The sequence below is a fragment of the Meleagris gallopavo genome, chromosome 19 (assembly GCF_905368555.1).
Source record: "Meleagris gallopavo chromosome 19, MGAL_WU_HG_1.1, whole genome shotgun sequence".
In the NCBI taxonomy this organism is placed as follows: Eukaryota; Metazoa; Chordata; class Aves; order Galliformes; family Phasianidae; genus Meleagris; species Meleagris gallopavo.
The window spans coordinates 2,690,691-2,715,446 of NC_139422.1; the positions used below are offsets into that span (position 1 = coordinate 2,690,691).

At 42.6% G+C, this 24,756-nt stretch overlaps 1 protein-coding gene and 1 long non-coding RNA gene across 3 annotated transcripts in view; one reads left to right on the plus strand and one right to left on the minus strand.

Moving 5' to 3' along the window:
* Positions 1–4,359: 4,359 nt before the first annotated feature.
* LOC146543115 (uncharacterized) lies at positions 4,360–23,758 on the minus strand. Its single transcript, XR_014887327.1, has 3 exons — positions 23,492–23,758; positions 22,175–22,367; positions 4,360–9,216 (listed from the first exon to the last, which is right to left on the minus strand). It is a non-coding gene; the product is annotated as an uncharacterized LOC146543115 (long non-coding RNA).
* Positions 22,224–24,756, plus strand: part of PAPPA (pappalysin 1) — a 359,398-nt gene continuing 356,865 nt past the window's right edge. For both annotated transcript variants that reach the window (XM_085239622.1, XM_085239623.1), the window contains exon 1: positions 22,224–22,393. The gene's annotated coding sequence lies outside the window, so the exon portion shown is untranslated. The remainder of the gene's footprint in view (positions 22,394–24,756) is intronic.

Here is a 24,756-nt window from a genome sequence, read left to right on the forward strand (position 1 = left end):
TTGTTTTAGAAATCAGTGTTAAAATATCTAAATGCTCATCTGGGAGCTTTTAAGAACACGAAATTACATTGAGGTATTTCACTTTGAAGGGAGATTCGTGAGTGGATTACGTGGGTATCATCCTAGACGAGATGACTGGGGAGAGCGGAAAAACATAGTGGGTGTGCTCACTGGTTAAGAATGCTGCTGCTGTCATCTCACATAATTTGTTAATGTTTGGTGTCCTCAAAAAAGCGTAAGAGAATTAGGCATGTAAATTCCATGAGGATTCAGTGGGACTTGGTTACGCTACTTCCATGAGCTGTTTTGTAAACAAAACCCATTGCAGTCACCTTTGCTCTTCAGCACATACTCATCGCTTCTTTTGTCACTGCTGAGGAAGCGTGATCTTGTGCAGATGTGGATAGCTGAATTCTGCTCTGGCATACTGTGAAAGCTTGTGTTGCATTAATGAAATGTATGGTAACATTGATATACTAACCCTGAAAGAACCTTAGGTTATTTTTCACAGTAGCTGTTAAAAGCTTCGCCATGGTGTTCCTTTCATGCTCTGAGCCTCACTTTTCTCACTTTTCTTCACTGCCCCACAAAGCAGCTGTGCTGCAGCAGGAGCAGGCAGGATGCCTCGGAGCCACTGACCATAGGAAGTCCACAGAAGAGGCAGACTGTAACCTGCTTACTAAGCAGAGTAGCTCAGCAACACTACAGCCCACACTCAGCAGGCTCCATGACCTGTCCTGCTCTTGACCTAAACTCTCCAAAACCTGGGTCTGTATTGCCTCAAGGGCTGCAGGCAGCTCGCAGCTGTGCTCTGCTGACCAGCTCTGTTTCAAGCCCTCCAACACAGTGAGCATAACGTGACAGCTCAGTCCCAGGGCTGGGTTTTAAATGGTTCCCTGTGTCCATGGGTATGGCAGAGGCCACAGGTGAGGCTGGTCAGTGCTGTAGAACTGCTGGCCATCAGCTCAGCCACAGCTATGCTGAAGCATGATCCCCACTGATCTGCACCCTGGCCCACAAATTCACTTGCTGGCTTGGCAATATTGCTATGGACCTGTCTGTGATCACTAGGCATGTCTGACCCTGGCTGCCATTAAGGAGCCAAGCACTAACTCACCAATTTGTGCTTGCTTCTGGCTGGGCCTCAGACCTGTGTCATCACTCTGAACTTGATTGAGGCTCTCAGTCGGCCCCGTTATATGCAGATGACACAACTGTGCCCTGAGAACCATGAAAGGATTTGAGGATCTACACCATCATGCTCCTGGACACAAATTAATGAAAGTCTCCATCAGTCTGTAGTAGCAAGGAAGCAGAACTGATGACCCAGCTGATCACTCTCAGATGCATGCTGCTAAAATGCATGTGAACAGGAGACAGATGTATTGAAGATAAAATCTGAATGACCTTGAATATCATAAAGAAAATCCCAGTCAAATAAGGGGACTACCTGTAGTATGCATACCACTGAGAAGTGTACTTTTCAAAGTGTTTTCATAAATCCTTGTGAAACGATAGGGTATTTGGGAATTACTCTCTTTCTTAGATTTTCTTAGAAAGAACAATTCTTAGCAGTGAACTGCTGGGAGCTGTTTTTGCTTTTAGCCTTATTCAGGTTCCTAAGCTGATTAAATGAAGCTTTGGTTAATGTGTGTCATGTCTCAGCACTGTGAGGATGAAGTGTTTCATGAGGTTCAGGAGCCAGAGCAGACTTCTGGTTACATCATAAGGACTCCTTTTACACTTTAAAGGCAGCTCATCTTTGCTTCTCCCTCGTTTCTGCCAGCTGTATCATCTTAAGTCACTCCTACCATGGCCCAAGTTTCAGGAGAGATTTGGGAGTGCAGAATTAAGTGCTGCTGTTGTTCTATATGAGCACTGCATGGAAAGTCTCTGACACTTCAAAAACCAGAAGAGGGGAATGGGGAATGAAAGCTCTAAGCAGAGAGCTGTCACCGCCAGTAAGTAAGGAAACACTGAGGACACCGTTTTACATCTCATCCCCTTCAGCATCTTGATAGATCTTTTCCAATGAAAAAGAGCTGCTGCTCTTCTTTGTATTGTTCTCTTAGATGGAATTGTCCATGGGCTGGACAGTGCAATCAAGGTTAGATTTCCTTTCCTAACCACCAGGCAACAGCTCACCCTCACTTCCCTGTTTGTGTAATCAAAGAACTGTAAATATCTTCAGAGTGGAACAGCCTTAAGTAGAAAGAAAGTAAAAATCCCCTTGTTTCTCCACTGCAGAGCAGCTCCCTCCTGTCTCAGACACTGTCCAAGTGTGAGCACTGCGACTTTCAAACTACGAGAATAGAGAAATGAAATGTGAGGACAGAAGTGAGATTAAAGCCATTAAATTTTCTCCTTTCAGTACAAAATAGATCAAGACTTCATGATTTAGCGTGCAGGAAGGAATGAAACAAACAATAGATTAGAATCTAAAAAACTTCATCTTTTTGTCCTTCCTCCCAAAGGAAGGATTATTTTAGATAAAGCACTTGGCAGAAAGATGTGGCTGAACCTGGGAAGCAGGTCATTATTTAGCTCTAGGTATCTCCCAGATACTGCTTAATGAGTCCACCTTCCTTGTACATTATGAACAAAGCCCAGTGAGCCCAGTTCTGAAAGTTGCTTTGCTGCCCTGGGTGAGTCACAGGACTTTCTGTAAAATAAATCCATTTCTGCTAAACCCATTTTTTACTGAAGAGGTTGTTTATGCCAAACTGGCCTGGTTTTCAAAATCACAACCAAAATGAAAAGAAAAATCATGGAATTATGAGCCTACTCCCAATTCTGTATAAATACTTCACACATGCTTAACATGGATTGTATCTACTTAGAAAATGGGGTGAAACCAACAGCTTATTTTGGAAAGGCCACCAAACAATTGCTGGCTCACTTGAGCATTCAAGTTGTTTCCCTGTAAGAAATTCATTAAAAACATCTCGTATCACTAGTACGTTTCAGTGTGCATGCAGAGCTCTCTAGTTCTACAAGAAGATTCTTGTGAGGCCAAATAAACATAACTACTTTTTCTGTGAAAAACCTGGGATCTGACTTTTCTGTGTACTAATTACTTGAATTGAAAAGAAGCTTGATCTCTGATCCAGTGTTATATCACATACCATTTGTATTTGTCCTGTGTCTGTTTTTTGAGACCTGGTTCTCTCTTTGAACTGGCTTTGTTTGGTGATTTCACTAGGATTATTCCTGATTTATTCTGCTATTTCTAAGGGGACAACCAAGACAGTTGATACTTAGCTATTTAAATAGAGACACTTGGTGAGAGAAGAAAGACATGAATTCATGCTTACAGAAAGATGGAAGCCAATACCCTGTTATGTACTTGTAACAGACCGCATTGCAGTTACCTCACCTGTTAGTTCATCAAAACCACTCAGAACAAATAACCCTGAAATGAGATTATAATGCTTTGCTGTTTTTTGAAATCTTTTTTTTTTTTTTTTTTTCCCCTAAGAAATGTAAAGCTGAAGAAATTCTTTGCTGGAAGACTCATAATCGCTAGAGTGGTTTGCACTGTATGTATTTCCCCAAAATCATTTTCATATGAGAACTGGAATGCATTGCAAAATCCCTCTACTTGCCTTTGGGGATGTTCCAATACTCCTCCAGAAAGTCTAAATTTTGGGGATTTTCTGGGATTATTTGACTTCATCTGGAATGCGCCTCACTTGTACTGCAGACAGAGGAGAAATGAAGTCTGTGTGTTTCTACAGAAGCTGAGACTGCATCTATACACACAGCACTTCCACCAGCACCTCTTTGTTGCAGCAGACGTGCTTGTGCACCAGAGAGGCTTCTTTCTACTCAGATCGTTATCACGATATGGTGTCATGGTTTTGTGATTTTTGGTTTTCGGACATACAGAAAAGGTAATAAAGCACAAAGAAATGCGTTTATAGAATGACCAACTCTCTGTCTCAATAGAGGTGGATCACTGGTCATGGTTTTCCTGCAAAGAAGTATGCCCTTGTCAGAGCTTGATGGAAAAAAAAATTGGGAAAAGGAAAAACGTGTGGCAGGAAAATAAAAGCCATCGTGCTGGGAGGACTAGCGTACAAACGAAACCTTAAAGATCATGAAACCTAGGACAATGTATGTGACAGCTGAGGCAAATCTGTGCTCGAGTGCCAAGAGCTGGGAAACAGACCAGCGTGGGAGATGAATCCAGTCTCTGTGAGCAACATGTAAAGCTATGTAATGCTATGTGCACAGCATCTTAAAATCAGTATACAGAGACTATCCAGGACAAATTAGAAAAGCTTACTAAAAAGTCTTTTTATATGTTTCAAAACTGGCAATTGAAACCACCTGAAATAGAAGGAGGAATATCTTTAAAATGTTGTACCTGAAGGAGTCTCTGGTTCTCAAGGAGAAAAGGTAAATACAGTCACAAAGAAACAATTCTCTTTCTTTGGCTATAGGTCATGTTACAAGACAAATTTTGTCAGTGTTCACATTTCACCGGAATGTTTGCAATTCTTATCACAAAACAAATGTTGTAGAAGCACTGAAATTTTGAAAGCCTTTTATCTGAGCTGTACCTGCTCTTTTTGTCTTCTATTGTAGCAAAAAAAATAACCCTCAGAGCCAATGTTGATCGTCAGAGCAGCAGCACTCCCAAATGACACTGATGGTAACCGCACACAGCAGCAGGCACAGAGTCTGCATTCTGCAGAAGCCTTCAGCTGTACCCTGTGGGAATTTCACCAGCCTTCGAATGTTTCTTGAAACAAGGGGAGTGGGATGTAGCTTGTCACATGCTCTTGTTAGACAGACTGCTTGTCTTGGGAAACAACCAAAGAACTGAGAAAAACAATTCCAAGGGACTTTTGTTTCTCTTATGGAATTGGTTGCACGAAGCCTGGCACAAGTAAGCACTTACTGTTGGTTGTTTTGCCAAGTTTAACATCCTCTTCGTAGATGCACCATGTTTCCAGTGCATTTCTGAGGGGATTCCTTCCTGCTAATCCTTTTAACAATATTTATGCTGGGGAAGCAGCGTCTTTTCCACTCATAGATCCAAATTCACTGCCTGCATAACTCCACAGAAGTCAGTGCAATTAAAGTTACCAGCAAAGAATGCAGGCTCTCCATCCTTCACAAGGCTGAATGAAAGTTGCCTACAAGTAGGAGAGCATATGAGAGAGAGATAGAAGAGCTCACTAAGGACAGAATCAGCTGGACAGACTTGCCCATTTTTTGTCATTGTTAGCAGCATTTGTCCTTCAGACAACAACCCCTTACTAAATAGCATCCCAGTTGTGCCTCCTACCACAGAGGCACTGAGACATGAGCAAATAAAAGTAGGTCACTCAGCTGTCAGAAGCGTGAGAAAATATCTCTGCCAGCATAGAAAATGAGTGTGTTTGCATTCGGGTTTTATACTGGATTTTATTTTTGCATACAAAGCAATGAATTAAAAAGTAATTGACAAGTAATGTGACCAACCAACTTCTTGAGCTTCATTCAGTGTTCTAGAGAGCTTCCTTAATTCTGAGTGAGGGACAGAGCAAAGACATGTTTTCTCTAGGTCTTCAGAGGAGCAGTTCTTTCGGAAAGTACCAATCAAGGAATGGTTCCCAGGAGAGCACTTCTGAAGACTTCTTTGCACTGACATCATGGAAGTTGTCTGGGGATGCAGTAATCAGAAGTCAGAGGGGCTCATTTTCGTAAGGAAGTGCTTTGGAATTCTGATTTTGAGAAGCTAACCAGAGCTGGCTAAGTATGAACATCAATTTTAAATCAGAGTGTTCTCAGAAATAATTAGAACAAATATGCCTGTCTTCCTGCTCTTGACTTAGTTTTTACTGATGACTAATTTAAGATGAGATGCATGTATCTGTGAAAGGCTACAGTTAACTCAAGTGCTTAATGAAAAAAATTTGCTAAACCAAACTATATACAGATGTGTTATGAAGGCATGCCAGGAGACCATGCATGTGTGGGCTCTCTCGTCTCTCAGTTATGCTACAAATAAGGGTGCTCAGATTTACTTCAGCTCCTTATAAACTGTGTGACACGTGTTGGTCTGGGTTCCAAATTCACCTACCAGGTGAAGACAGTAAAACATCTTTACTAAATAGCAGGATAGAGTAAGCTCTTGTATGTCCTAACCATTGAGGTTCAAGCCTCTGCAGAATGATTGAACATGAGGGTTTGATGCTCTCCAGCCCAGCACTGGGCTGTTTCACAAGTTGGAGTTGTTCTCTAACCACTGATTAGTAATAATCTCATATTCTTTGCTTCAAAACCACCCAAGGTGGTGCTCCTTACCCTAGCTTTTATTGAATGAAGAGACTTTCCAAGGATGATTATGCTCTGGGTGCCTGGAGGAAGAATCCTGTCTCATGGTAGCAATGATCCATGAAATAGGATGCAGAGGGGACAGTTCGGGCACAAACAGAGCTCTGCTGCAGAAACCAAGTGCAGGACAGAGCTTTGGCACTGAGATCCCTTTAGTGCAGCTGCTCTTCTGCTTTTCAGAAGGCCATGCATGAAACCGTGCATGAAGTTTCTGATAGCAGTTAAACTGCAACCTCCTGGCTAAAAAAACACTTTGCTGCCCTCACTCTCCTGATGGGCCCTTTTCTTTTCTTTCCACTGTGTCTGAATTGAAAACACAGAACAACTCCTTTGCAATGCATCTGTGAACAGCTGAGATACATTTCCTTGCTCTCCCAAAATGTTAAAGATAGAAGCTTTAGGAGTTGTCCAGGAGATTTAGCTAAACAATTGCTATTAACTTCAATGTCTGTGAGTGTGGCAAAGTCCTGGTCCACCACTACATGTTAATTTCATACAAGAGTATTTGAATTTGTAAGACCAAACTTTCTGAGGCTGGGAAAAATCAGAACTATAGTTCCTGCATATTTGAATTTGGTCTCTCTATATATGTGCATTGTGATACAGTGTCAAAAAAACACAATTTGTTTTCTCCCCATATGACTCAGAGCTGCCCCTGATGAGGATGAGCAACTGCTCTCCTTGTTGTTTAGATCCACCACATGCTTTATTTACTGGACAATATTCAAGTCCATTCTCTGAGTCCTTTTTTCTGGATTTCTTTTTTCCACTTCTTTTTTGCACCCATGACTACAGCATTTTGGCATTTTAAAAGCTCTCTTTTATTCATTTCCATTACACTTGGATATGATGGGACTGATGGGGAAGTGGGGGCACAGCACAGAAGTAACCTCAAGCTTTCAGATCCTTATCAAGACATCCTCAATGCTTGACTTTTCAGAGTATTTCTCAGTGTAGAGCACTATTTTTTGCCAGTTTCTATTGAATTCAGCCACAGCTGTGAACACTTCATGCTTCTGCACATCAGGCTCCTGGGGCTCAGGTCAAACAAGGAACGCATAAGTGGCCACCTGTGAAAAAACTGGATGAAATGATTTAGCTCTGTTTTGTGGTATAGGCTGATACCCCATCCAAGTGTGTATCCAATCACCAGAACTATGAGATCATCTTTTCTTTTCCAGCAAACCCTTCCTCACAACTATTTCTAGAAATGAAGTCGGAGTCTTACAGTTTCTATTGTTATGGAAGTCTAATTCAGGCAGAGCATGGCTGCTTATTTTTTTTAAACACAAACGAAGTAACTTGGAGCAGCACAAGGACAGTGTGTGATTATGGCAGAGCCAGAAGACAGAGCAGCTTAGAAGGAGGTACTGTGGTTAAGCATAGGAAATGTTTCTGATAGCATAGGAAGATGCTCCTTTCTGCTAGGAGTGGCAGAGAGGAAGGGAGGAAAGTCTTCTGAGTTTCACATCCGCTTTGTTAATGTGAGTTTTCTTCCAGCATATCTTTGTTAGAAATACATTACTTCTTCCTAATCTTTCTGAAGGATGGAAACCCAAAAGGGATATGGTGGTTGTCACTTCTGATACTGATACACAAAGGGGGCTGTTATGCCTCCTGCTGTCCTGCTCTGCACTTTTCCTGGGCTCCAGGGACACTCGTGGCAGCTTTGCAGTCTGGCTGAGCTGTTCTTCAGGCTGTATCCTTCGTGCTTCTGTAAAACACTTCAAGGGACTCCACCTCACTACAAGCAACAAGAAAGCTTCCTTTTTTGCATAGGGTTCACTGATGCTTGGAGGCGCAGGGCTCTGGAGCCATTCACTGGGCTTCTGATCATCTTCCCCAAGAGACAGAAAACCAAAGGCCAGCATACACAGCTCTGGCACTTCTCTGCTTCCCTGGCTGTGAGTGCAGCTTTCCCACTACCAAAAGCCACGAGGAGAGATGGAGACGTTTCACCGAGGTCACTGAAACCTCAAAGTGGCACTGAGAAGATTTATAATGACACCAAGTTATTGAAGCCCAGAAAACTGCTCAGAGGAGCCATTTTGTTCATTCCCTCTGTAGCAACTTTAAGAACATCTTGCTCCAGGGCAGCTAGATGCACTGCCGAGGCCTGGCTAGGGAAGAGAAGCAGCTCCCTTTATGTGCTAAGGATTATGGATAAGAAACGTCACTATAAAAGTTTGCATAACCACAACTGCATGTTGTCTATTTTCTCACGGTTTAATCTTTTGAGCTAAATGCAGGACACAGACTGTCAGCAGATGAGCTAAGACAGCTAGTTTTATTTAAGATGGTCGAAAAAGCCTATCCTAAAGACTGTGCTCAGCTACAGCTGTTTTAAGCAGTCAGATCTGTGGCTTCTGCTTCGGCTGTCATCGATGTACCCCAAATATCCCTTCTTCTGCAAAGATGTGACCAGTCCAAAATAAATCTGATGCTTCCTGAGCAAGGCCTGTAGATTCTGGAAGGGTTGTGTTGAGCATCCACTCACTAACAAAATCTTCTCAGCAGTTTGACCTAATACTTGTTTAAGTGTCCATTCCCAAGTGGCTTATGAATGAGTTTTTTCAAGTTTTCTGTCTTATTCTAAGCAGAAAGGAGCCCCATGACTCATCCCAATGTTTACAAAAGCAAAACAACAACAACAGATTAAAAAATAAAAAATAAAAACAGGCAAAAGAAGTAAAAATACTGCAACTACTGACTCTGGTTCTCTGCCTGGAAATCCCTGCTTCCATCTATGTCCTGCCAGCCACGCTGCTTACCTGTACTGCAGAGTGCCGAGGTTACTTTGTCTTCTGTTCTTTGTGGTAGAACCTCTAATCTTGTGACAAACTCACCCCTATTTTCAGTGTTTGGCTCTGCTTCAGTTTTGACTCCTGCCTAGGAAAGCGATGCCCAGTTAGTTTAAGAGAGAGCAGTGGCTATGGAAACTGATTGGAAGGGAAACAGCTGAAGAGTGGGATAGCAGAGCCTGAAGACATCATCTGGGAACCTCTTCCTTGATCTTTGGCTATAAAACTGCCACTCAACAAGCATTGCAATTAGACAAGATCAGGCTAAACACGCTGTGCATTGTTCTAACAATGAAGCAGTTAATGTGTTTAATGGCTTACAAGTTGCTGTGGTTGATTGTCTGACTGATAACTTTAAATCAAAACCAGACATGTTTGCTACAGATCTGCTTTAGCTAAAATAGCAATTAAATTGTGGGCAGACTACAGTGCACAGCTGTTGTTTCCAGCCACATCGCGGGTTCACCTTTGAGTAGCCTCAGACATCCCCTAGTTCAAAGGTAACAACAGCAAACTGAGGAAGGTGCTTTGTTGGCTTTCCACTCAGGTAACCTCAAAGGTGCCAACCTGGTCCTGCAGACCAGAGCTCTGCCTGCTTGCTGAAGGCATAGATGGGCAAGGCTGGGAGGCTGAGTTCCATGCTGACACAACCTCTTCTACAGAACCTAATACAAAGTAATGCTCTTTTCTGAGACATAGGATATTTGGGCTGACATGGACATTTCTGCACAAATAAGGACAATTGTAGACCTTCATGTTATTTTCCTGAAATGCAAAGAAGCTGTTATCAAATACATAGTCTGTGTGGTTACCTACAGGTGAATTATTGTATGTCTTCTCCCTCCTGCAATCCTTTCACCAACAATATATACTTATTGGAGGTAATACTGTAATGCAGAATTTTGTTTTAAAGAATACTTTGCAAGAATGTACACATTTCCAAATCACAGCCATGATGTTTGCACAGCAGCTTTGCTAACCAGGTATTCCAACCACATTCATATGCAAAACATTTCTAGTTTGCTTATGCTTCTATTTGGATGTTCAAAATCTCTAACTTGACAAACGATCAGATCTGTTGGTGAAACCTGTTACTTTTGGATGTTGATCCTAGTTGAAAGATGATGTGGTTTGGAAGAATACCTTCCAGTTTCGATGTAGTAAGGCTGATAATATCAATGACTTAAAAGACTTTCCTATAGAGATCAGAGTTTCATCTCCATATTTCCACATGAAAACAGAGTTAGTGTAGACTTTGGGTTAAGACTTACAGCTTCTGTCCTTTGTGAGCTTTCGGGAAAATGCATGTCTTGGATTTATCTTATTTTCATTCCTTCCCCGCGCCCTTTGTTTTTGTCTCCATTTTTTCCTTCTGCTTAGATTCTAAGTTATTTACATGCAACTATTTGACGGTCACATATATTATACACCTCTTTTGCAGTGAGGCTTGTTCTTAACTGAGTTTCTGGATCCTGCTCAATACAGCCGTAGAGTCGGCAAAGGCAGAGTCTATAAATTCTGAGCTAACTGCTTGAGCAAATGTTTCTGATTCCCCAGAGACCTTGGGAGATATTTGCCTTTTGATTATCTGCAACATTTCTAACTTATTCTGTTTTCATCAGTACCCAAGGATATGAATAGCTGGAATAATTGGAATAAAGCTCATCTCTAGTCAGAACCAAGTCACGGGGAGATATTACCCAATGCATTCCTGTGTGTAGGAGCTTGAATCCATTCCATTATTTTGTCAGCCAATATTTACGGTCTTCTAACCTCTTCCCCATGGCAGTTGGCTAATGTTTTAAAGCAATTACAAGCCTGGGATGATGTTTGTCAGTTGTAGGAGGGAGTAATTAAGTGCTAACATTAAAAACAATTCACTTTCTCTGCCTGAAGGGGTCTGCTGGGAGAAGACCCTTTTCCCTGGGTTAAGTTGTTCCTACAGTGTAACTGCCAGAACTAGTCTGGGTGCAGTTCTGAGATGGAAAGTACCTATTTTGCCCAAATTCTGTCTCTTGTTTTCTTCTCAAGTCTTTCACAGGGGGTCCAGATCTTCCCCATAAATTTCTACCTATCCTTAGATACTCCCTTTTCTGAAATAGCAATCATAACACTGCATTCTGTGGTAAATGTCCAAACAACATCTTAACTCAACCTGTCCCACAACTGACCTTCACCCTTTCTGCTAGGTAGATATCTGTATTCCTAAATCTATGACAAATTTTCAAGTCGGAAAAAAAAACACAGGACCACTTCTGCATATTAGCAGTCATTTGGATAATGTGTTTATGAGAGCCACCTCTGCTTCTGGAAGGCTAGAAAGTGTGTTGGAATCAAGTTATTGCTTTTAATCTGCTAGCTTTTCCCTCTCCCTTTTAAAAAATTAGCTTTTCTTTCTTCCAACTTTTCTTCTCCATAAGCAGGCCCTACTGCATAGTGGAAAGGACATTCTTCATTGTACCTTAAAAAGGGGTAATACTGCCACTATCAGCCCTTGGGAATCAGAAATAGTTTCTCTCTCTCACATCATTGCATCATGCCCCTGGGAAAGAAGCTAAGCATGATTGTAGGGTAGGAAGAGAGGTCTTAAAGAAAAATTACATTGGTTTGAGGTTAAATCCATGCCCTAGCACTGAGTGTCCTTCATAGCAAGCCATCGAATGGAAAGCTCACGCAGCAATCTGGCAGACAGAAGGACCTTGAGGTAGCCTGCGATAAGCAGACCAAAATGTAAGGAAGTGGAGCTGATGGAACCTGGCCGGGAAATACACAATGTAAAAATAACATATGATTTCAATAAGTTCCTTCTCCTAGCCACATTCCTTAAATGCCTGTTTATTCAGCACTATATCCATTGTGTTTTATGCTCCACGTGCCATACGAAACTTATCCTTCAGCCCAACATAATCTTGAAAGGAATAAGCCCCCAGAACACTCTACAGACCCCTAACTTCTGTCTATGGATTAATGGCTTAGCACCAAACCGCAAGGCCAGACCTCCGTGCCTGGCAGTCCTAAGCATGCTGCGATGCTTTGTGTTATCTCTTAGTGCTTCTCTCCGTCCTGTTAAATCATCCCTTTAGCTTCACATCTGGACCCCAGAACACCTCTGGGTGCCTGCCTACATACCACCAAGACACACATTTTTCATTGTTTTATCAAGAACTGCTGGAGCAGACTTAGATGAGGAGGTGATGTTTTACAGTGGAGCTGCCTACAGCTTCACACACTGATGTTTTTTAGCCCGTCCAGTTTTTGCTTGTGATTGATGAATGCTGTAGGGTTGATGCTGTGGATAAAGAACTCCAGTCCTCACTGAAGATTGCAAGCAGGGGAATCCTCGTCTGCCTACAGCTCTGCACCTGCCCTGTTACACACACTTTCTTCCTGCTCATACACGGGAGTGAATTCCCCCAGCAGCCAGTGTGCGTTTCAGGTAGGCAGTAGCATGAACAGGAGATGATATCATGTTTTTCAGTCCTTCATGGAGCTTTTAAATGGCTGGAAGATGTGTTGTGTGAGTAATGAATCGTTAAAGAGGTTCATGTCAGGAGGTCACTGCCGCTGCTGCAGGACGTGCCAGTGACTCAAAGAAGAGGCCAATGGCTCAGTTCTCTGAGAGAGCAGTGACTCATTAACATCTGCCTTTTTCTATTTATACGTGTGAATTCTCTCATTGATCTGCAGATTTTCTTTCCATTCTCTTTTACAGTAAGACTGTTACTATTTTAGACCATACATAGGCAACTTTTTCCACTGCCCTCTTCCCCTTCTCTCTCAGGAAGGACTTGCTGCTGCCTCCCCTTTGTGAGCTCCGCAGCTCTCCAAAACCAGTCTGTCTGGAACCAGAGACATCATGAGATCTTTCAGAGCCAAAGTGCAAGACAGTTTTGCTGAGGCTGATGGAGCGTAGGAATTCTGGAAGAGACAGATCCAAATTGAACAAGAGCTTCTGTAAGATTGCTGTCCTGTCCTATTCCTATGATGTCTTTCTTGGGAAGGAAGTTTCCCATCCTTACTCTCCCCTGGACACGGACATCTGACCCAGCGCACTGCTGATTTTGTCCTTTTGATCAGATCTATCTCTAGCTCCTACTTCTCATAAGTTGGTTGTTTTTCATGTTATTACATCAAAACAATCTCCATCTGATTCAAATTCAAAGCCTGCAATCTTCTGTTTGTGTTCTTAGCTGCTAGCAGGGTGCTGCTGGATTTCTTTAATTATAGTCTTGGGTATATGCAGTTGTACAGTGGCATTTTCTGCTTCCAAGAAATGCTGTGTGTAGGTACTGGCAGCATCTCAAGGTGAGGGTGGCATGCCAGCATTCCTGCTTTTTCTCTGTGTCATTGTGGCACAAAGTGTGGGGACTCTTTCTCAGAAGAACAACTTGGTTTGGGAAGGGATGTGGGACATATTCTTTAGGAGAGCTTCAGAACAAGGCGGTTCGTCTAAACTTGATAATGCTAACGGTTGTCATTAAGTGGGCAAAAAGGGTTTAAAGTATAAAGCCAAAGCTTTACTGACATCTCCCTGATGTATAAATGATCTCAGTCTGCATCCCCAGCACTTTCTGGATACTAAGCTCCATCCAAGTAAACTTTTCCAGACTGTCTCGCATTTCTTCCCTCCTTCTTGTCTTGGTTGACTTTGGCCAGGGTCTCTCTCCAGTCTTGGTTGATTCAAGTCAGACCCAAATCTGAAGCTAGGGCTGTAAATGTTTTCTTAGAGTTGCTTAGCTTTGTGACCGCAGCAGGGAAATTATGACCTCCATTTAAATGATAAGAATCTGAGTAGTCACTTCTAGGTTTGGACACCACAATATAATAAAGGCTTTGGTGGACGGATGAAGGCAGGGGGTGATTATAGAGAAATGGAGTGCTCAACAGCAGTACCAGAAGAGCTTTGGCACATCCCCACCAGTCACTTTCTTCTTTATTCTCACAGTATAAAGAGAAAATTGTTCATTTTTGATCACAGTTTGTGAATCACTGTTGTACTGGATTTTAGTCATCAGTTCTGAGGGTTAACAGCACTGATTTAATGGTAAGGTGTTGCTGGTTTTTATTTCTATTTTTCCCAGAAAGCAAAAAGTATAGTGATTAGGTTTGGGGGAAAAAAAAAAAAAAAAAAAAAAAAAAGTGCTTCTCTGAAACCCAAATAAAATACTTTGCTTGGAATCATTTGCTGACATTTTAGGAAACTGAAAGAACATTCCTGTGTTAAATATTGAATTTTCCTTTCAACCACCTGGTGAATATGATTTCAAACTTCTGTTGGAATTGCATTTCTGCTGATTCTACTACCAATGCAAGTGAAGACTTGGTCCTGTTTTCCCTCTGCTGATCACAGTGTGTTAGCCATGCTTCCCAGTGTTGAAGGGTTTTTGATGGATGCTTTTGTGGGTGTTGTCCCTGGAGCCATTGGATGTCCTTGACTTTTCACAGAGCAGAGTCTTCATTTCTTACATGCCAAAAGGAAGATGCCATAGAGCAGCAATCCCTGTCTGTGCCCTGCTGCTAAAGAGCTGCAGGTTGGTTTGAAATAGAGCACAAGTATTAAACAAATAGGATGAATTTCTTTTGCTTGCCTGCTTTTTCACCACCAATACATAGCAGCGTAAGCTGATAACAAACTATCAGGTTACAGCACTGCTTCAAGCCACAGGCTCAGGGCTGCTTTTTCCTCCCCATCTCCATTCTGAATTTCCCAAAGGAGACCCTACTGCAGGAGTAGGTATGAGACTGCATTGCCATCTGTGAATCAACAGCTTCTGGTGATCTCATAGAAGATGCACAGAAGTGCAAATTAGAGCATTTTTCAAACCTCAGGTTGCTTTAGATTTAGTAATTATGTTTCTACCAGCCACAATGAAGTAAGAGAGATATTTCCATTAAATCCCTCACAGGCAAGGAGCCCTTGGCCCCTGTTTTTCATGCACATCACTTTTTGGTGGGAATAATTGCATTATGGTGTCACCCACAACTGTCTTCTAAATGGAGCTTTTGGAATTTCTTTGTACTGTCCTTAGCTTGAAGCCCAAGATACTCCATTAAAAATTGATGTGATCTGCTGAATGTCAATAGCTTTGCACCCTCAGCTGTTGTAAGTTAACTCAGCTCCATAAAAGCCAGTGGATCTATATTAATCGACATCAGCTGGATTTATGACAGTTTCCATTTCTGCAGCAGCCTACTTTCCCAGAAGCGAGGGGACAAGGCAGTTTCACAGGGTTTGCAGGGCAAGCACAAGGGAAGAAGACAAAAGGTGATTAAGTAAGTTTTAAAAGGTCTTTATGCAAAATGACTTCCTCAGCTGGTACTTTTTATGAGACCTTAATGAAGAGAGACCACACGATGGGATCATCGTATGGTTGCAGAACAGGACCAAGAGGACTGCAGTGTGCAGGCAGTGCATCAATCCCGTGGGGAGAGAAAAGCTGCTTTCTTGCACTGCCTTCTGCCTCCCCCAGCTATACTTCTGATTTCTTTCATCTGTGCTGCAAATTGCTGCCATGTAGAGGACCATTCCTTGTTTTTAAGAAGAGGAAGATGGTAATTGCCACACAGTGCATACTTTTCCTCCATCTGGGAGACAGAATCCCATAATTTCCAGGGAAAAGGAATAACCTGTGGTTCGGACTGCCCTGGCACGTTTTCCTCATACATCATTTTCTGGGCAAGTTACAAAGCTGTTTTAGAGATGTCACTAGGTGATTCAGTTGACTTTCAGAAGCAAGTAAGAGAGAAATGAGGATAGGGCACTGCATAGCCATGTGATGTACAGGCATGTTTTCCAAATGTCTCCCAATGCAATGCTGTGATTGGCTGTTTGTCAGTGAGACTTGAGTCCAGCCATGGTGTTTAGTTGTATCTAAGTCCTGTGGGGATGGAATCCAGGAGCACCAGCTGGCTGCAGGGTGGAGACCTTCAGGAAATGCCTCCATTTATCCCAGTAACACGTGGATGGGGATGCATAGCCTGCTTGTCAGGGTAATTTTTTTACCAAGGCTGAATTAACCTTGAATTAACATTCATATTTGTCTCTAGTTGATAAAGGAAAGCAATGAACACCATCCTCACCATTCAGTCCAGAGCTGTTTTCATTGACTGCTCTTGAGAACTATGCTTGATATTTACCCCACTTACTTACTCCTTGCCAGAGTAGTTACGAGCCACTTGGGAAGGTGTTTGAAATGCCTAAAACCATTTTGTTTGCAGTCTGGCTACAAATTTTCCATGTATACACAGGATGCTGCCTGTACAGCTGAAGCTCTGCAATGGCCTGAGGTTGCTCCTGCTGTACTCTGGACTGCCTGAGGTAGTGCTCACAGCTGGCTCTGCACTGAAGTGAATCAGGAAGGATTTGAAGGATCAGTTTGGGTGACTAGCTGCTGGAGCCAGCAGAGAGGAGCAGATCGAGGTTAGTATTCCAGCTGCTTTCAGTAACGAGGGCCCATCCTTTCCGAGCTAGTTCATTGTGGATATATGCTAAAATCTCTCCCTGACGTTCACCAGTGGAATTGGCACTGTTCACCAACGTGTGAGTTGCAGAAAAGAGCACTCACAGCTTGAACTTGCTTTGTCTGTGTTCTCCCAGATGGTTAAAACATATGGAAGCAGGAGCGAGATGTGCCAAACAGCTGCCACTGCTACACAGATTTTGTGGGTAAAGTTCCTGTCTTCCTAACCTGCAAGCCCAAGGTGCCAGTCATCCTCTCCTACCTGGCTTGTGAAAAGAGAGGATCTTCCCACTGCAATTCCCTTACCTCTGGGGTGAAAAATGGAATATGCCCTTTGAAACTTTTAACAGTACATATGATCTGAAGCAATAAGCAAGCATTGCTTTGTACAGCTAGGAACTTACAGACATTTGAATGGGATAAAAAATAGCATGTTAGACTTAACTAACATCTCTGAATTTCTGTGATGTTCTGGAGCTTAATATCCTTAAACTCAATGAAATGCTTGGTCTTAATGATGTAGGAAGGTCAAAACCTCAGCTCATGACACTCTGCAGGCATCAGTTCCAGCACTCTTTTTGCTCCAGAGCATGGCTATCATTTACTCCAGCGCTCATGAAAAGAGATACACCTGCTTTCCCTGGACTCTTCTCTGTGTCTTGGCACAGACATGAAATACATCTTCCATCCGCTGACTTTGGGTTCAAGTTTGTTTCTCTTCTTCAAGACTTCTATTTCAAACTCACAGAACCAGAGAAATATCTGTTCAACAACAAAATTTTCAGCAAGCGTTCTGACGAAAGAAAGTAAAAGAAATCCCAAAGAAGTTGCCCTATTGGACCCAGCAAGGAACGCTGGATGTAGCCACTTAACCCCCCAGCTCACACTGATATGCACTGCTGTGTTGAAATCAAGACAAACTTCCAAAGGGAATTAATTTATCTGCTGCTCTGAATTACTTGTTTTGCTTTAGGAAATATGACAGCATTATCCAGAAATGTTCTCTTCTGAGTTGATTACAGAGATAAGTTGCTGGAAGGCATCAAACAATTAAAGGGAGAAAGAAGTTTATGCATGGTAAGAAATTATAAACTCTTCAGGTATTGCATGCTTCTGAGAAAGAAGGCAGGCTTTTATGAGGTCTAAACAATTTGAACAAATGGGAATTTGTACAGGAAGGACGTGATGGATGTAGTCGTAGCCTGGTGTAAAGCAGTGGGGCTTTACTGACTTTCTTAGTGCTGGCTGGTTCGTGGAAGCTGAGGCTCCAGTTCAAGGGCGATGGGTGGACAGATTGTGGCAGGTACAGGGATTAGGTCTAGAAAAACAAGCTCGTGTTTATACAAATCTTTTGCCAATACTTTAAATATTTTGAAGAGGAAAAGACGATGCTGGAAAACTCAAGATCTTTTTTTCATTATTTGCTTCTTCTCGGATTTTTCATGTATCCAAATAGGCTGACTGATTCTTACGTATTACATATTATCCTAATTGTACCAGTGGGAAGAACCTGGCTTGCCAGAGATACCTGCAAGAGAGCTAAAAGGTCATCATCAATCAAGTGAACCAGTTGTGGCAAACTGAACGACATGGAAAAAGCATCAAATGAATTTAAAAGCTGTTGGCTCTGATTTTAAGAATATTTTGTACCAGATAGCTTCCCCAGGTAGAGGTCCAAATATACTTGGATCTGAAGTGTTCCTTGATTGTGGCCAAGCTGCCACAATCTTTCTTCCTTTCCATGATCCATCTTCTTTCAGCTAATCTGTACTACTTAGTTTATTGACAGTTCCACCACCTTTGGACTTGAAGTCTGTGGTTAGCATGTGTGCACAGTTTTAACTTCCAGCAAAAGCACTGAGACTTGATAGAATGTGAGAGGAGACACATTTAATAGGATACTTAATTGAGGTCTGTCCCTGTGGCAATGTGAAAACATGATAAAATTTCTCTGTTTCTTTCTGAAATCTTGAGTCATGTCACACTAGCCAGCAAATATTATCTTCTTTCAGTGAGAAAAAAAAAAAAAGTTAAAGGGTTGGTTAAAGGGTAACTTGTTCAGCTAATTGGCAATGAAAACAAAGATAGAACCAAGTTATAAAACTTGGTGGAATCTTACAAATGTGAAGTAAATGTGTAAAATAGGAGGTTATCTATTTGGTAATCTAAAACAGCCTGGCACCTACAGTTTCCTCTCTTCTCTGTGTGGTACCTAGCCTAAGGTTAGAGGTAGCCAAGTGTCACTTGGACTGCCACGGGCATTCTTCTAAAACTCATGACTTGAAATGTCGTATTATATAAAACTGCATTTTGTTATATAGTCTTCCTGGAATTTGGGCTATGAAATGTTGCAAACCGCACTGTGTTTGCACATGATTCAAGTGTCCAGGCTATCTGAAAAACTCATTGAGCTCCCCTCTGCTTGGAAGGTATTAAAGCTCATTTGTCCTATCTCTGCCTGGGAGGTTTTTACTTCTCTGTAAGCTAAGCAGAGGCTGAGACAAATCTCTCCCTAGGGTCTCTCTTTCATTCCTTGCTCCATCCGAACATTTAGCTGATGAAGATGCTCGTCTCTCTTGAGGCCAAGAGAGATGCTGTGGCCATCTGAAAACAGCAGTAGGGTTCTCTGTGCAGGGAAAGTAAATCAAATGGTTACACTGGTAATGTGCCCTTCTGCCCAGGAGCAACTTTACAAATGTCTGCCAATTTAGCCACTCTGTAGTATAATATCATCAAAAATTCAAAGGGTCTGTGAGCAAATGTATTTCATTGCTAGAGGAACATGAACACAAGGTACAGCTCTCTGGTCGCTGGGGTGCCAAGCCAAAATCCATGTTATCCTCCATCACTTCTAGTAATGTTGCAGGCTCAGCCTAACTCACAAGCATGCGCTCTCCACAGTCTGGCAAGGCATAGAACTGCCAAGGACCAATTGGTCTTTGAGTTTGTATCAGCCACAAAATACTTCCAGAAGCCATGAAACATTAATCACATCATTAAAGGCCAAAAGTCATAACCAGATCATAGCATAGGAGACAGCACAAGGGTCCCAGTGCTTCAATGAATTTGTCAAATAAAACCTCCAAGTAACCCTGAGCTGTGGCTATGTCCTGTATCACTGAGGAGAGTAACACCACCTCAGTGCTCCATCCCCAGTAATCTCACGTGGAGTAAAAATTTCCCTCTTGCTTCCAGTTCTGATTGTAGGTGATAATATGGGCAGCTGTATATAACATCAGCTGTAATACATGAACGTGGCTGGGATTACTGGTGCGTCCTCTGTCCAGTAATGTTAGCTCCAGCACAGCAGAAGGTGCAGAAGGGAAATGCTTCCTAGCTGCACTACAGCCTAACATACAGTATGAGAGTGTGAGGTTTGTACTGCAGAAGACTGGTACAGACAGGCAGGTCTCACTCCCTTGTAAGCAAACAGTGTGTAAACTCATTAGAGAACTTGAAGCAGCATCAAAGTTCAGATCTGGACCTGAAACTCCCCTGCCTTTGGTGTGCTTTTAAATCCCTTTTCAAATTTAAATGGTTTAAATTTGGGGCGGATTTTGGCAGCACTTAGAGACCAGACACCTGCTTCTGGTGTTCCTAAGCTCCTTGTTGCAGGGTGACAGCCCATCCCTTAGCTCCGTCAGCACAGCGATTTCAATTCACTCTTCTGGCACTGTAGAAAATGCATTCAAACCCCACCGCAATGATTTGTTCATTTGTTCAATGATTTGCTTCATTCAGTTTTGCAACACTGATTATATTGGTGCCAAGCAGAACCAGCCCTTAAAAACCTTTAAGAAGCTTTTTATTGTAACTGTCAAGTGCCCTCTCTGGAGGTGACCACCAAGCAGCACACATGTTCAGGCTTGGCGAGATGCTCTGAGAAACTGCTCTTGCCTTTCCCCATTCCCCACATTGCCTTTTGTGGGTGGCTATTCAGAGATCTGGGTAGGAGAACAGATAGAATAAATCGTCTGGTGGTAATTGTGCGACCGAACCACTTCTGGGAAATGCTTCATTTCCCTTTCTGTAGGATTTACGTTTGAGATGCCCAGAAGTCCCTCTGTGTCAGGAGTGTCAGGAGCAGTTGGATTTGCAGAGCGCTGTAAATCTTCCTGCCTGTCCTGTCCTGCTCCTGGGAAGGCTCCCCAGCAGAGCTGCCTGGAGCCACTCACTGGGAAATTCCAGCCAGCCCGGGGCACTCCTCAACCAGCACCCCTGCTGCCAGAGCTCACAGGAACGAGGCCAAAACCACCATCTATATTTCACCTCTGCGGATGTGGCATATAATCAGGGGAAAAGAGAGAGGCACACCTTAAATCATACAAGTACCATTTTGTTTTCCCTTCTCCTCTTCCACTCTCCTCCCCTCTCCTCCCTCCAACCCCAGTTCTTTTTTTTTCTTTTTTTTTTTTTTCAGTAGCTGATGGGGGTGGTAAGATTCCAGGGGGCCAAGACAAACTGTTAAACGTTGTGATTTCTAATGGTTCCTCTTGAAAATTGCTGACAGATGCTGGTCCTGAGATCAGAACGGCAGAGGCTGCCAGCATGGGGCTCAGGGCCAGCCATTGATTCCCTTCTTTAATAGTAAAATCTAAATCTATGGTAACTCTCTGGGCAGAGGCTATACGCTACTTTTCTCAAAGTTTCTCTTTGTTCCCTTATCTTCCCTCTTTATTCTCATCCCCTTCTCTGCTTTCCCAGACTTTATTTTCTATTCTCCATTGCATAATTTTTATTCACACATTTTCTGTCTTCTTCTCCCCTTTTTTTCCTTCCCTACTTCTTTTAGCTGTCAACCTACTGGGCCGTATTTTTGCCCAGTTACAAGTTAAAAAAGGAAAAGTGCAGAAATTTGACTGATGCAAAACATTTATCTTCTTGGAACCTCTAATTCCCAAGACAGCCTATCTGTGCCTCGAAATAATAGATGGATGGACCAAAGGGATGGGGGCTCATTTGGTATTAAGGTCAGTTGGGGTCTTGTAGAAGGAGATGGATGAAAGTTGTCAGCTTAGGGAAAGAGTGTGCATTGATTCCAGCCAGACACGTGGCTGTATTTGTGCACACCGTGGCTGAGCTATTGTTGCATCCATAATGTGCCTCAGCATATGGCATAGCAGTCTGTACTCTTTCCTCTCTTAACACCAGCTCCTTATCACAGAATGTGCGTAATTGGAAGTTTTGCAAAGAAAGAGATTGGACAGTTTCAGTTTTGCTGGTGGAACTTGAAAAACAGCCAACGCAGTCCTAAGCCTTGTCATAAGTTTAGGAAACAATAGCAGGCCCCGGGTGGGGGAGGAGGAGAGGTATTTGTCCCTAGAAAGGGTCACAAAATCTGGATGGAATCAGAAACTGCTATTCACTAAGGCATAAGTTTCTGCCAGCCTGCAGAGTTAATCTCCTGTTTGCCTTTCTAGGGATTTCTGTGAATGTGGAAGCTCGAGAAACACAAGGATAAGTATTTGAGAGTGGGATGAGGTTCTTACAAGTAAATACATGAGCACAGCTGGTGACCAAATCTGCTTTCTTCGATTACTTCATTTAAATGTGCTTCAGTGACGAGTTGTGGCCAAGGATACTCACATTGGGCCTTGCAGAAGACATCTTCATTGGCAAGACAGTGCTGCAGTGAGCAGATGATGAGGTAGGCAACGCCATTGCTGTGCTCTGGGGCTTTCTGTGTTCGCTGTGATAGCCCCACAGCCAAATTGGAGACTGGACTAGAAAATCCCAGAAATCGTTTCCAATCAGCACTTCTGTGAGACTGAGATGCCAGCTGTCAAGAGCATCATGTAAACACAGGTAGGTAAGTCTCCTTCTCTGAAAATATTCACTACTGAGATGCTCAGTTGAGGCATATCTGTGTTACACAATAGCCAGTCCTCAAGATAGCATCATGGAGTTGTTCTGGTCCACAAAGTGTGATTCAGTCAAAGCTGTGCTGCTTAATCATCAGTGCAGCAGACAGTGCATGGAAGGCTATTACATCTTTTTTCCTTCCTACAAGGGACTCTGTTATATCCCCTTCAAACTTATCCAATATGTGACTGTCAGAGACTGAGATCTGCTGGAGATGCGAATCCCCAGCTTCTTGGCTGTCAGCATTAATGGTCATGCTTGCAGAGCTTTTTGGTGTCTTATTAGCAGCTGTCATCACCACTGAGGGAATGCCTCTCACTCTGACCAGCAGCCATGGGAGATTAATGTGTATGATCCTAGAGGAATTGTTTCTTCTGGCTGCTGATGTGCCACAATTAGCACCTTCATCTCTAAGCTGGTACTTTGTTCCTTATTTATAAAATTATTGTCAAGGATTTCCTTCCATAGAATTGGGGGAGTGCCAAGAGGCAGTGATGATGGATCCGCTGAACAGAGGCACAGCCTAGGAGCAGTGCAGATATTGCATTGCTCATGTCACCACCTCATTACTGTTGTTGGTTTTTATGGCACCATAAACATTTGGCTGCACCATTTCCCTCCCACTGCAGACAGAGAAACAATGGAGCTACCAGCATCTCCAAGGAGGCACTTACCATGTTTGCAGGTGTGAGTTCAGTGCCTATACAAAGTGTAAACAGCTAAGAGGTTTGTGCACAAGAACCCATACAAGACTATGCATCTTCTCCCGAGAGTGAGGAGTTATAGCAAAATAAAACCTTATCTCCAAAATGGAGCCATACAGCACTAATGCTCTGTCGTGTCAAAGCAAAAGAGGTAGCCTCGCTGTACAGTGCCTCCTGTTGTTGCAGGGTTGTGAAGTAAGGAAACAGATCATCTTCCAGTTGCATCTACATCAGCACTAGTGTGGAAAGCAAGCTATTCTGCATTTTTAACAGGGGATGTCTACAGGCATTCCCTTAACTGGTTAACAGAAGAAATTCATGCAACTGACTCACTGACCTGCATTCATTTTCACTGCAGTCCTCAAACCCTAGGCAGCAGTGGAGAGCCTGCTCAAAGCTGCAGCCGTTTCTGAACTGTGAGCATATCCAGAGACTGTGTCCATTTTGTCACATAAAGCAAGAAAGTGAGAATTATGATTTATGCTTTAGATGAGTAGTGGTTGTTCTTCAGTGTTCTTGTCTGTAGCAGTTATCGGTATGGTGTTGTGCTGTATCTTCTATAGAAGATTTAAGCTATCAGAGACCTCAGTGCAAGCTGTGGCAGTGACAGGTATTTCATTTAGCAACAGAAGGAATTACGTTGCCTTAACCCACAGGCGCCTAACCACAGATGGGCAATTAACGTCAGTAATATGATTTGAGTCTTCCAACACTTAAAAACCCAACTGCTACTCAGAGTAAAAGTACTAGACTTAACTGTAAGAACTGATGAAAAAATATTAGTCAGGTCCTTCAACTCAGTAAAGAACAGCGGTGAAGCAGCACATATATGCAGAGAATCTCATTACACTATTTGATATTCTTGGCACAATATGAGGCATAGCTAATTGTGTTTTTCCTTGCTGAGTGCACTGCCAGATGGCAACAAATAAATAATGTTGAGGAAGGAAAGTATATATGTATATGAGTATATCTTTCTGTAAAATGTCTGTTATAATTGCCATTTATTATTTATAATGTGCTAACACCTAGATCCCATCAGAAATGGCAACTTTGTTGTTTTAGGCACTGTATAACCAGAGTGTCTAATGCAGCTTTTGTGTCCACGTGCAACCGTAAATGAGCAAGAGAGCCTCAAGACCCGAGGTGTGCTTTGAATGGGAGACTGAGTATCACCCGCTTGCCTCAAATGTTAGGGCAGTGGGAATGCTCCTTGTGAGGCACCAGACCGTACGTACCTTCTGTAGAGAGAAGTTTGTGTCTGGCTGTGGGATGCGGGGTATGGATGTGTGCAGCTTCCAGACAGTGCTGTATTTCTTGCAGTGACTGCAGATGACACAAGTTGCAGATCTCCCTCTCAACTTGAATACTCCATATGCAAACAGGAGAATGAAAACATAAGGAGGAAATATAACACTGAAATGTGTTCCCACATCACAAAGATGTATTTTATGTTCCTACTAATCTGGTATTTTGCCAAGAGCTGTGCAGACTTTAGGAAGTCCACCTAGGGAGCACAGAGCACTTAGAGGAGGAGGAGGAGGAGGAAAATAATAGGGTCTTTTCTTTGAAATGTTTTGTTTTCTGCCTGAAGATACTCCC